Genomic DNA, 13,216 nt, shown 5'->3' on the forward strand with positions numbered 1-13,216 from the left:
CTTAGTATTACTACAACTGTAATTGTAATAATATACCAACAATTTTAGGATGCATCCTGAATTTAAAGAGTTTCAAATGTGGGGAAGATGTTCATTTTATAGCATAGTCGCCAAGAGCTCAAAGCTGGGTTGCTCAAACACAGTTGTATGATTTTGGGTAAGTAGCATAAGCTCTCTCTCTAACCCTTAGTTTTCTTATCTGTGAGAGAAGCAGCCCCTTATCTTATAAGGAAGGTGGTCCTGAGGTTTTATAAGAATGTACTTTGGCCTGGCTGGTTTTGCTCAGTGGTTGAGCATCGACCTATGAACCAGAAAGTCATGGTTTGATTCCCGGTCATGGCACATGCCCAGGTTATAGGCTTGGTCCACAGTGGGTACAAGAGGCAGCTGATTGATGATTCTCTCTCATCATTAATGTTTCTATTTCTCCCTCTCCCTTCTTCTCTGAAATCAATAAAAAAATTTTTTTAAAGAGTGTACTTTTAATGAGTTCCTGGTGTATTCTTTTACTATGTATTTCTTTACTTTGAAAGAAGTAGTAACTTGTAGAGAGGAAAAGACAATAATAAATTTAGCAAATGGCTGAGTGAAAATTCTGGAAAAAATTTCTAATTGAACTTTAGTTATTGGTACAATATAAAACTATTCCAATATTATGTATTTATAATTAAAGGATGGTGTTGTATGTCCTGGGTCATTTTGGAAACTTGAGGCTAAGTTATTTTTAACCTTTCAATTGTTTAGAACCTAATGATTTTAAATTGTAGATTTTGAAGTGATACATTTTGCAACCATTAGAAGAATGGTTTAAAACTATTTGTGTATTTTGTAACATTTTTGATCATTCAATAAGTTATCACCACCTTACACAGTTTAAAAGAGTGTGTAGTACATATGGTTTATAGTGTGGTAGAATGATCTGGAGTAATCCCCTTGATTGAAACACTAAAATACTGAATAAAATATGAAGAAAAAATTAAATGCATGGTTTAGCTGCCATAAAAATTAGCATTCCTCAGAGTGTCAATACATTCCAGCCTGGTGCTCCATAGAGACAAAAACATCTCCCCTGAGATTTTGTAACCATAGGTGAATCTTCATGAAAGTTATGTTACCCATATAGGACAAAACCTCAAGTGGGGAATTTAATTTGAACCTGTCTGTAATTGGCATAAGAGTCTCTGGTGCTAATGATCTACCAAGATGTCCTAGGTTATAGAGGGTGTGTGGCCGCCAACCATAGACTACGTTTACTAACTTCCCTTGAAGCTTGTATTGCCTGTACTAATGTTCAGGCAATGGATTATTAAGAGAAGTCATGTGTGGCACTTCTGTGGCTTGCCTTAAGAAGGAATGCCTATGTAGTTCCCCCTGACTGTTTCTTATGTACTGTTAGTTGATGAAATAAACTCCACGAGGTCTAATTTAGACACAGATTGAAATATATGTTGAGTTGCCCTCCAGCTATGCTCTGCTTAATTCTAGACTATTACATGAGAAGGAAACAATCTTGTCTTATTTAAGCCACTGTATTTTAGGATCTCTTTGTTACAGGAGTTTAGCCTGTATCCTAACTAATACCCTTTAAAGAATAGCCAGACAGATTTGAAAAAAGACCAAATAGTACATCTATAAATGAAAAAGAAAATTGAAATAAAAACTCAAAGAGTAAATTAAAAAACCAGGGTTACCTGGAGAAATGGTTGATTCCAGGACTGGGGACACTGGTGCCAGAAAGTAATGAAGTGCTTAAAATATGATAAGGTCAGACAGTTTGTTTACAAAAGAGTGACTGATACATGGAACAACATGGATTAACCTCAAAATATTGTACTAAGTCAGTGGTTCTCAACCTTCTGGCCCTTTAAATACAGTTCCTCATGTTGTGACCCAACCATAAAATGATTTTCGTTGCTACTTCATAAAGTAATGTTGCTACTGTTATGAATCGTAATGTAAATATCTGATATGCAGGATGGTCTTAGGCGACCCCTGTGAAAGGGTCGTTCGACCGCCAAAGGGGTCGCGACCCACAGATTGAGAACCGCTGTAATAAGTGAATGAAGCCAGACACAGACGACTACATATTGAATGATTCTATTTATATGAAATTTCTAGAAAAGATAAAATTAAAGAGACACAAAGTAAATTGGTGCTTGCCTTGAGTTGGGGGTCAGAGTAGGGATTTACTGCAAATGAATGAAGGAACTTTTTTGGGTGATAATCTAAAACTGGATTGTAAAAAAAATAAAAATAAAAAAATAAAAAATAAATAAAACTGGATTGTGGTGATGATTGGTTGCACAACTGGGTAAATTTATTGAATTTTACATTTAAAATAAATGATATGTAAATTATACTTAAGTAAGGCTGTTAAAATATCTGAGAGATACTATAAAAAAATACTATGACAAACGCTAAATTACACATAGCAAAAAATTTTTAAAGTAATAAAGTAACAGACTTTAATTGCACCCTAGATGGATGGAATAGACTTAAGAGTAAAATAGAATCCTGTTCAGTTGTGAGGAAGGTTTAAGAAGTGGCAAGTCTTGGTAATTGATCAATAGTCTTTTTTTTCTTTATTGATTAAGGTATTACATATGTGTCCTAACTTCCCCGCCATTACCCTCCCACCCCACCCCCCACGCATGCCCTCACCCCCCCTGGTGTCTGTGTCCATTGTTTATGCTAATATGCATGCATACAAGTCCTTTGGTTGATCTTTCGCCCTTATCTCAACCCTCCCCTACCTTCCCTCTGAGGTTTGACGGTCTGATCGATGCTTCTCTGTCTCTGGATCTGTTTTTGTTCATCAGTTTATGTTGTTCATTATATCCCACATATGAGTGAGATCATGTGGTATTTATCTTTCTCTGACTGGCTTATTTCGCTTAGCATAATGCTCTCCAGTTCCATTCATGCTGTTGCAAATGGTAAGAATTCCTTCTTTTTTTACACCACATAGTATTCCATTGTGTAGATGTACCACAGTTTTTTAATCCACTCATCTGCTGATGGTCACATAGGCTGTTTCCAAATCTTAGCTATGGTAAATTGTGCCGCTATGAACATTGGGGTGCATATATTCTTTCTGATGGGTGTTTCTAGTTTCTTGGGATATATTCCTAGAAGTAAGATCACTGGGTCAAATGGGAGTTCCATTTTTAGTTTTTGGTGATTAGAATAACTCACTACAGTATTTACTTCTCCAACACTGATTTAGTAACTGCTTACTATGTGCCTGGCACTATTTTAGGAACACAGCATTGACCAAAACAGACAAAATTCTTGCCCTTAGGGTGTTTACATTTTGGTGGAAGAGAATGATAATAAACAAGTGAAATATATATATCCCAGGTAGTTTAAATGGCCTGGAGAAAAATAAACCAGAAACGATGGACTGTGAGAGGGCACAGGCTGGGCTGAGGGAACCTCCTCCACCCTCTACTCCCCCCCCTCCCCCCCCAGTGCACAAATGTAGTGCACCGGGCCTCTAGTGTATAGTATAAGGATTCCAATTTCTCTACATCCTAGTCTACACTTCATATTTTTCATTTTTTAAATTATAGCCATTCGAGTAGTTCTGAAGTGGTAGCTATTATGGTTTTTACTTACATTCCCCTAATTATTAGTGATGCTAAGCATCTTTGTAGTTATTGGCCATTTGTATATCTTCTTTGGAGAAATGTCTATTCAAGTCCTTTGCTCGTTTTTTTTTAACAGGATTGTCTTTTTATTGTGGTTGTAGGAGTTCTTTATGTATTCTGGGTAATAAACCCTTATCAGATATATTAGGAGCCCAGTGTGTGATTTGAAATCACGTGGCGCTGCCCTGCCTTGACACCCGAACCTCTCCACGCAGAGCTCCAGCGCACCTGGCCCAGCCCCCAAACCCTCTGGCCATCTCTGGCCGCTTCAAGCCCCGCCCTCAGTCCCTTGAGTTGCCTAGGGTTGGTCCCACCTTCTCTGGGCGCCTCCCTGCTTCTGCCCAGTCTCCAGAGCAATGGGGCGGCTCTGCTCCGTCATGGCGCTAGAGGAGAGCGTGGAAGCCTCCCGCCTGCTGCACTGTGCTCCTTCCCCTGGCAGGTGGGCTGTGGGGCACTCAGAGTGCAAGTGGTGGGTGGCGAAGGACTGGTGAGGGGGGCGCTATCCGCTTTCACCCCTGCCCCCCCCCCCCCCGGCACTGGATGGTTCTGCTCCTCTGAGCGCCTCCCCCCTTCCACCCCATCTCCAGACAACGCCCCAGCTAATATGCTAATGACCCTGGTCATTACCTGTTACGGCGTATCATCCATTAGCATATTAGCTCTTTATTAGTATAGATCCGTGGTCAGCAAACCACGGCTCGCTAGCCACATGCGGCTCTTTGGCCCCTTCAGTGTGGCTCTTCCACAAAATACCACGTGCGGGCGCGCACGTACAGTGCGATTGAAATTTCATGGCCCATGCGCAGAAGTCGGTATTTTGTGGGAGAGCCGGTATTTTGTGGAAGAGCCACACTGAAGGGGCCAAAGAGCCACATGTGGCTCGCGAGCCACAGTTTGCCGAGCCGCAGTTTGCCGACCACTGGTATAGATGATTTGCAAATATTTCTCCCCTTCTGTGGTTGTCCTTTGAAACTATTTATTTTATATGTTTTTGTTTCACAGTTACTGCCTGCTTTTTTATTTAGTTGATTGTTTTGTAGCATCACATTTGTATTTCCTACTTTTTTTTTAAATTTCTTTTTTGGTTATTTCTTAGTGGTTATGTAGGTTGTTATAAGTTAAACTAGGTTACTAGCTTAAGGTGCTCATTGTAATTCCTAAAATAACCAGTAAGGACTTTTGACCTGAGTGAAATGGAAAACTGTTGGAGGCTTTTTAGTGGATTTGTTTTTTGTTTAAGTCTGGCTGCTGTCCTTAAAACAGATTGTTGAGGGAAGTGGCCAGGAAGTGCTGAAGTGAGATGTGTTCGGAGATTTTGTAATATTCCAAGCATTAAAGGATGATGGCTTTCACCATTGTGGTAATGGTGGAGGTGTTAGTGTTCAGATTCTGAGTATACTTTTGATAATAGAACCATCAGGATTTGCTAATGAATTGGATGTGGACTGTGAGTGAAAGAGGAGTCAAAGGTGACACTATAAGGTTTTGGTAGATTGAATTATATTAGGAGATAGAATTCCAAATTTTAGAAGACCTGTATTAAATGAATTCCTCATCGATTTTTTAAAATGTATTTCACATTTAGGAAATACTAAAACATCTCAAGGATGATATGTTCATATGTTGGATTTCTGTTTTGTTTTTCATTAAACTATCAGGATATGTAATGTAGAAAGTCAATTGTTACACCTTCCATGCATACTATACTGAAAAACTGGTCTGTTGAGAGTGATGATCAATATAAGAGTGAAAACTTGCAAAAGAAAAAAAAAGGAAGGAAAGAAAGGAGGAAAAGAAGAAAAATAGTTAAGATATATTCATACAGCCCTAGCCTGTTTGGCTCAGTGGATAGAGCATTGATCTGCGGACTGAAGGGTCCCAGGTACAATTCCGGTCAAGGGCACATACTAGGTTGCAGACTCGATCCCCAGTGGGGAGTGTGCAGGAGGCAGCTAATCAATGATTCTCTCTCATCATTGATGTTTCTATCTCTCTCTCCCTCTTCCTGTCTGAAATTAATAAAAATTATTTTTAAAAAGATATATTCATACTATCATTACCAAATGAGTAAAATAGGTTAATAACTTTTAGAAAGAACTTCAACAGCAAAATCTTTATGCAAAAAATTTTTTTTAATATATTTTACTGATTTTTCACAGAGAGGAAGGGAGAGGGATAGAGAGGCAGAAACATCAATGAGAGAGAAACATCGATCAGCAGCCTCCTGCACACCCCCCACTGGGGATGTGCCCGCAACCAAGGTACATGCTCTTGACTGGAATCGAACTTGGGACCCTTCAGTCCACCGGCCGACGCTCTCTCCACTGAGCAAAACCAGTCAGGGGTTTTGCTGCTAATTCTGACACTTAAGTTTATCAGAAAAACCATATTTTTCCATTTATGTGAAAAGTCCAGAAAAGGAAAATCTATAGAGATGGGTATGAGAGATTTTTCTGGGGTATTGGAAATATTTTTAAATTGAATTATGTAATGTTGCACAACTATAAATTTACTAAAAAGCCGAAACCGGTTTGGCTCAGTGGATAGAGTGTCAGCCTGCGGACTGAAGGGTCCCAGGTTCGATTCCGGCCAAGGGCATGTACCTTGGTTGCGGGCACATTCCCAGTGGGGAGTGTGCAGGGGGCAGCTGATCGATGTTTCTCTCTCATCGATGTTTCTAACTCTCTATCCCTCTCCCTTCCTCTCTGTAAAATATCAATAAAATATATTTTTTTTAAAAAATAAAAAATAAAAAAAAATAAAAAACCACTTGCACTTAAAACAGGTGACTTTTGTAGTTTATAAATTATACTTCATTAAAGTGCACCAGAGAGAAAATAAAATAAACCCTTCTTTTTTTAAATCATTCTGATTAATATTTTAATATTATGTGGAGAATATTTTGGTTATACTTTTTAACACAATTATAGTTTCAGGTCCCTATTTTTTATCATTTATGCATTAAAATAGTGTTTTACAAATGGTATTTGTACTTAAGTGTTTCCCATACTAAGCCAAATTCTTGGTAGTATTAGTGTTAACTAGCATATCTTGCATGAAAATATTACAACAAAGCCCAGCAAAGAAATATGTGGATGTACAGAAGCATGCATTAATTCAGAAGTCTTTATTTAATTCAAGGGATGTGCTTTGCTTAATGATGATATAACACTAAGTGGAACTTTTTATATGTACACGTATATGAATGTTAATGCATTTAAAAAATAATAATAAAATAAAAAAGGTCTAGAAGTATATGCACCACACCAATAACCATACTTATTTCTGTTGGGGTAATAGGGCTTGTTGGGGAGGGTAGTTAAGGGGAATGTTTTATTTAACCTGTGTTATTTAACTTTTTATAAGTTTTGTTTATGTGTTACTTATTTAGCTCATAGAAAGGAAAAGTATAGAGACTAAACAATCGAAAAGAAAAATGAAGATCAGACCTTAAATTAAGGCAGTGTAGATAGAGAAGGTAAAAAATGTAAAAAATATTTAATTGCCAGCCCAGCTGGTGTGGCTCAGTGGTTGAGCATCGACCATGGAACCTGGCGATCTCAGTTCGATTCCCAGTCAGGGCACATGCCCCAGGTTGTGGGCTCAATCCCCAGAAGGGGGCGTGCAGGAGGCAGCCAATTGATGATGTTTCTCTCTCATTGATGTTTCTATCTCTCTAGGATGTTTCTCGTCGTTTCTATCCCTCTTTTTTCCTCTCTCTTTAAAAATCAATTTAAAAAATTAAAAAATATATATTTAATTACCAAGTTGATGCAGTACAAAATCATTGCAAGAATCAACAGAGAATGATAAGTAGATTACATTAAATGAACTAAATGAAAGTATAAATATAAAACATACATATTGTGCACATTCCTTTATTAAATTTATGAAACAAAATGGGAAATTGTTACATATACTGACTAAAAGAAGAGGATACAATGTAATGTGTATAATTTAATTTGCAACAGTAAAAACAAGTAGGAAGATGGAAGAAAAGATGACAATGAGAGTATTTAAAGTTAAGTAAATAGAGTAGCCCTTATCACTCTGTGTTTTCTTTAAAGGATTCCTGAATAATCAGAAGTAATTGGAAAGAAACCTTGCTATAATTGGGGATTGGCAAAATGTTGTTATTGCAAAGAATTCACAAAATAAGTAAGAATTGCTTGAAAGGAAAAATTTATAGCCACTTTTATACACATCTTTAAGCAACACTCTTGAAAACATATATACCTCTAGTGTCTGCTTAATTATTATTCAGTTTGTTAGCTTTCAAACCCATGGTTAACTATAATATTTTTGACTAATTGGGCACAATTTTTTTTTTTCAGAGAGTAAGGTAGAGGAAGAGAGAGATAGAAGCATCAATGATGAGAGGGAATCATTGATTGGCTGCCTCCTGCACATTGGACCAAGCCTGCAAACCCAGGCATGTGTCCTTGACTGGAATCAAACCTGGGACCCTTCAGTCCACAGGCCAACACTCTATCCATTAAGCCGAACTGGCTAGGGCACAATTACTTTTATGAATTTTATTGTGAATTTGGTATATTTCCTACATTAGCATATATTATGGAAAATGTGGGAAAACCAGTGAAAACAGCTTACTTAATAAGTGAAACTGAAATGCTAATGTCACAAAGAAAAAGTTTTCCCTAAAATTTGGAATCTAAAAATCCAATATGTTGTTTGAAAAAATGAATACAATACATCCCATATAATAAAAGCCTAATATGTAAATTGTCCCCTCAGGCAGTTGTTCGACCAGGAGTTCAATTGCTCACTCTGATGTGCGCTGACCACCAGGGGGCAGTGCAGAACATGGCAGGCGTCAGTGACATGCTGTGACCTCTCGCCAGCTACCTGGGGGCAGGGGTGACAGGGACGGAGGTGTGGTGAGAATGCGGGGTATTCACCAAGCTCGCTCTCACTACCCCTGCTACCCTCCCATGGGATGCCAGGGCTCACATGCCAGGGAAGCCCCCATGCTCAGGTGCCAGGCGCCTGCGAGAAGCCCACCCCGCACCCACATGGCCTCTTCCTGGTAAGCCAGGCCACAGCCGCTGGGACTCGCAGGGGCCAGTAGGGCTCCCCATGGGTTCGCACAGGAGCCGGTCTGTGAGGCTGGCCAGGAGAGCACGCTGCCCAACCAGCTTCCGTGCGGCGCTGCTGGGTGGCCCTGAAGCCCACGCTGTGCCCTGGCCCGTGGTGTCCGGCCACGCTCACTACATCTCCATGTGGGGACTCAGGCGCCGTGACTCAGGCACAGGGGGTTGTGTGGGGACCTGGGGGCCCAGGTGCTGCCCAGGGCCCAGAGGTCAGCTTGGACCTGCCCGTCCACCCCAGATGCTCACGCTTCGATCACCGGCCAGGCCTAGGGACCGCACCCATGCATGTATTTCCTGCACCAGGCCTCTAGTAAATACATAAAGTAAAAGGTGATATTCCCATACTTTGTTTCTTAGTCCCATTTGCCAAAGGTAACTCATTTTATAAATTTGGATTAAATTTACATATCTCCTTTATATTTTCATATTTACCTACACAAATCTTGCATTATGAAGTTTGCTCCTCATATTATGGTTTTAAATTATATAACACTAGAGGCACAGTGCACGAATTCATGCACGGGTGGGGTCCCTCTGGGTGGCCTGCAGGGATCGGACCGAAACCTGCAGTCTAACGCCACCTGCAGTTGGACTGCCACTCCCGCTCATCCCGGCCCCACTGTGCCTGCCTTGGGCTCATGCCCAATCAGTCCCGATCGGGAGAGGCTTGCACTGCCACAGCATCTGGCATCCTCCCAAGGGGAGTGGCTTGCGGGACCAGACTGAAACTGGCTCTCTGACATCCCCCAAGGGGTCCCAGATTGTGAGAGGATGCAGGCCAGGCTGAGGGACCCCACCAGTGCACGATCGGGCCAGGGAGGGACCACAGGAGAGCTCCAGGGTGTGTACAGCCCTTCTCACTCAGTGCCAGTCAGCAGCAAGCTAACCTATCGGTGGGAGCATTTGCCCCCTGGTGGTCAGTGCACGTCATAGTGACTGGTCAAACGATCAACTGTCTGCCCCCTGGTGGTCAGTGCATGTCATAGCGAGCAGTTGAGCTGCCTTAGCATATCATTAGCATATTATGCTTTGATTGGTTGTTCAGTTCTGCCATTTGGTCTATTTGCATATTACCCTTTTATTATATAGAATGTCATCCCCCTAAGTAGTAAGATTTGGTGTATTACTATCCTAAATCATTTGTAGATTTTTAAATTTCTGAATTGTGGTAAATAATTTAAAATTGAGGAAAACTAATCCTATCTAATTAAGAGGGAATATGCTAATTGACCCTCACGCCATCGCAAAGATGGCAGCGCCCACAGCCAATAAGGGGGGGGGATATGCTAATTGACTACCCCGCCCTCAAAGATGGCGGCACCCACAGCTAATAAAGAGAGAATATGCTCATTGACCTCCCCGCCCTCAAAGATGGCGGCACTCACAGCCAATAAGGAGGGAATATGCTAATTGACTGTCACGCCCTCAAGAAGGCGGCGCCACAGCCAATAAGGAGGAAATATGCTAATTGACTGTCACGCCCTCTAAGATGGTGGCACCCACAGTCACAAGATGGCCGGCAGTGTGGGCAGTTGTGGGCAATCAGGCCAGCAGGTGAGAGCAGTTAGGGGCAACCAGGCCAACAGGGGAGGGCAGTTAGGAGGGACCAGGCCTGCAGGGGAGGGCAGTTAGGGGCAACCAGGGTGGCAGAGGAGGGCAGTTGGGTGCAGTCGGGCCGGCAGGGGAGCAGTTAGGCGTCGATCAGGTTGGCAGGGGAGTGGTTAGGGGGTGATCAGCCTGGCACGCAGAAGCGGTTAGGGACAATCAGGCAGGCAGGCGAGTGGTTGGGAGTCAGCAGTCCCAGATTGTGAGAGGGATCCCAGATCAGAGAAGGTCCAGGCTGGGCTGAGGGACCCCCCCCCCCCCCCCCCCCCCCCCAGTGAACAAATTTCATGCACCGGGCCTCTAGTTTCATATAAATTGGTCATCATTTGTTTCTCCAGTGTCGTAACAGATAAAATGGTTATCTTATATCAGTGATTCTCAACTGGGAGCAGTCTCCCCACTCTACCTCCCCCAGAAATTTGGCAATGTTTGGAAACATTTTTGGTTATAATGTGGGGTAGGTGTAATGATGCTAATGGCATCTGGTAATAAGAGTTCACGGGTGCTGCTAAACATCTTACCTAATAATAGACAAACGTAAATTAACCATCCCTCCGCTACGCTCACCAGCCAATCAGGAGAGTATGCAAATTAACCCAACAAAGATGGTGGTTAATTTGCATACGTAGGGGCGAAGCGGTGGAGCGAAGACTGAAGGCTCCGTCCAGAATGAAGGCCTGGGTCCCGGGTGCCGGTGCTGGCAGCCAGGGGAAGGGAAGGCCTATTGCACGAATCCCTTCATGCAGCGGGCCTCTAGTCCTATATAATGCACAAAACAGCCCCCACCCCATCTCCAATAAAGAATTATCAGGTCCAAAATGTCATTAGTGCCAATGTTGAGAAAGCCTTTCTTATTTGAGAGTAGTTAAGGGGGAGGAGTACCCAGGCAACTGCTTAGGTTCATATCTCAGTCCTACCACCTAATGTGTGACTGTGGGTGGTTATTTAACTTCTCTGTCTGTGCCGCAGGTTCCTTATCTAAGTAATATTAATAGTACCTGTCTTACAGGGTTGTTGAGAGACTATGTAAACATTATAAACAAATAGTGCCTGGCACCTATGTAGGAACTCGATAAGTGTTGGCAATTATGGTTTTGTTGTTGTTAATTTTTTTTTCTGCAAAAAGCTTTATTGTTTCATTTGGTCCAATGCATGGGAGAGGGCTCCAGGGTGGTTAAAAGACTGGCTGGTAGTTTTAGGAAGAGGCTCAGATAAAAGCCAGAGACACCAGGGGGATGCGAGGGGCCTCTGAAAGGCCTCTGGGCTCCAAAGGTTCCTAGTCGTGCTTGAGGGTGAGTCTTTCAAAGCGATACTCGCCCAGCCCAGCCTGGGGGCCAGCCAGCCTGCGGATGTTAGTCAGGTGGTCACCCATCTTCTTGATCAGTTTCACCTCCTCATCTAGGAAGTGGTTCTCCAGGAAGTCGCAGAGATGAGGGCCTGCATGGGTAGAACCCAGGGCCTGCAGCTCCCAAAGGGCCTGGTTCAGGTTCCTCTCCAAGGCCAGGGTGGCTTCCATGGCGTCCTCAGTTTTGCCCCAATCATCTTGGGAAGGTTTCTGCACGTCCTGGAAGAGAATGCAGCCACCACACTTGTTTTGAAACTTTAAGAGATGCTCAGCTCCCTTGCGCTTCTACTCTGCCAACTTGTGGAATAAGTGGCCCACACCCTCAAGAGCCACATCCTCACGGTCAAGATAGTAGCCCAGAGAGAGGTAGGTGTAGGAGGCCCGCAGATGCAGGCTGACCAGGCGATTGACCACAGCCTCCACCTCGGTGGAATAATTCCGATGAATTTGGGAGCTCATGGTTGTTCAGCAATAAAGAGTTAAGGTAGAAAAAAAACCCGTGTGTTGGCTGCTCCGGAGGTGGTTCTGAAGGTGGTGACTGGATGAGACGCAGGAGAGTGGTCACAGGAGAGTGGTCGGAGGCTGGAAGAAGGGGCGTCCCTGGGTCTGTTGCGTCCAAACACTGTTGAAGCAAGAGACAGATCTGGGACCACCGAGGGCACTTGTTGTTAATTTAACATGGAATTCATACCTACAATTAAAGTTACAGATTTTTCAATTTCTCTGATTTGTAAACAAGTATATCAGTAAAAATTAAAAACTAACCAAAAGAATAAAATCAGAGCATTCTAAAATTCTTATTAGTCCCATAATTTGAGTTTCCCCCACATTATGTGATTTACTAAGTTAGCAAGATTATGAGACTTATTATGTTAACTACACTCCTATACAGGCCGTCCTTGGGTTAGTCGGACTCGTAGGACGTCGTTTCGTGGTTATGTCGCCATCTCCCATTTATTTATTAAAAAAAAAAGTTCCATTATTTCGATGTATGTACATATGTGCTTTATGTTTTTTATTATTTATTTACCACAAGTAAAGGTCAGGAATTGTTATCTTTCTTTTAATTTTTTTTTACTGTTTCACTTCATTACTGCTGTGTATGTGCTCCATGTGAGAGACATAGGTGCTTATGTAGGTGGGTTCCAACTTACGGCGAAAATCGCATTATGTCGCGCCATAGAAACAGATCTCCAAGGTAACTCAAGGACCTACTGTATACTATTTTATACATATATTACTTATTTAAAATATTACGTTGTGAGTGATGATGCATCTCGCAGAGCAGCATCCCTTGAACCTGAGACATTATTTCATTGGTCCTTTCCCCTAGGGCAGTGGTCGGCAAACTCATTAGTCAACAGAGCCAAATATCAACAGTACAACGACTGAAATTTCTTTTGAGAGCCAAATTTTTTAAACTTAAACTATATAGGTAGGTACATTGTTATTAACTTAATTAGGGTACTCCTAAGCTGGCCTTTGCTAAAAAGGTCCTCAATCTG

At 42.0% G+C, this 13,216-nt stretch overlaps 1 pseudogene; it reads right to left on the bottom strand.

Moving 5' to 3' along the window:
* Positions 1-11,613: 11,613 nt before the first annotated feature.
* LOC106698068 lies at positions 11,614-12,170 on the bottom strand (annotated as a pseudogene).
* Between the last annotated feature and the right edge of the window lie 1,046 nt (positions 12,171-13,216).

Source organism: Myotis lucifugus, unplaced genomic scaffold, assembly GCF_000147115.1.
Source record: "Myotis lucifugus unplaced genomic scaffold, Myoluc2.0 scaffold_132, whole genome shotgun sequence".
Taxonomy (NCBI): Eukaryota; Metazoa; Chordata; class Mammalia; order Chiroptera; family Vespertilionidae; genus Myotis; species Myotis lucifugus.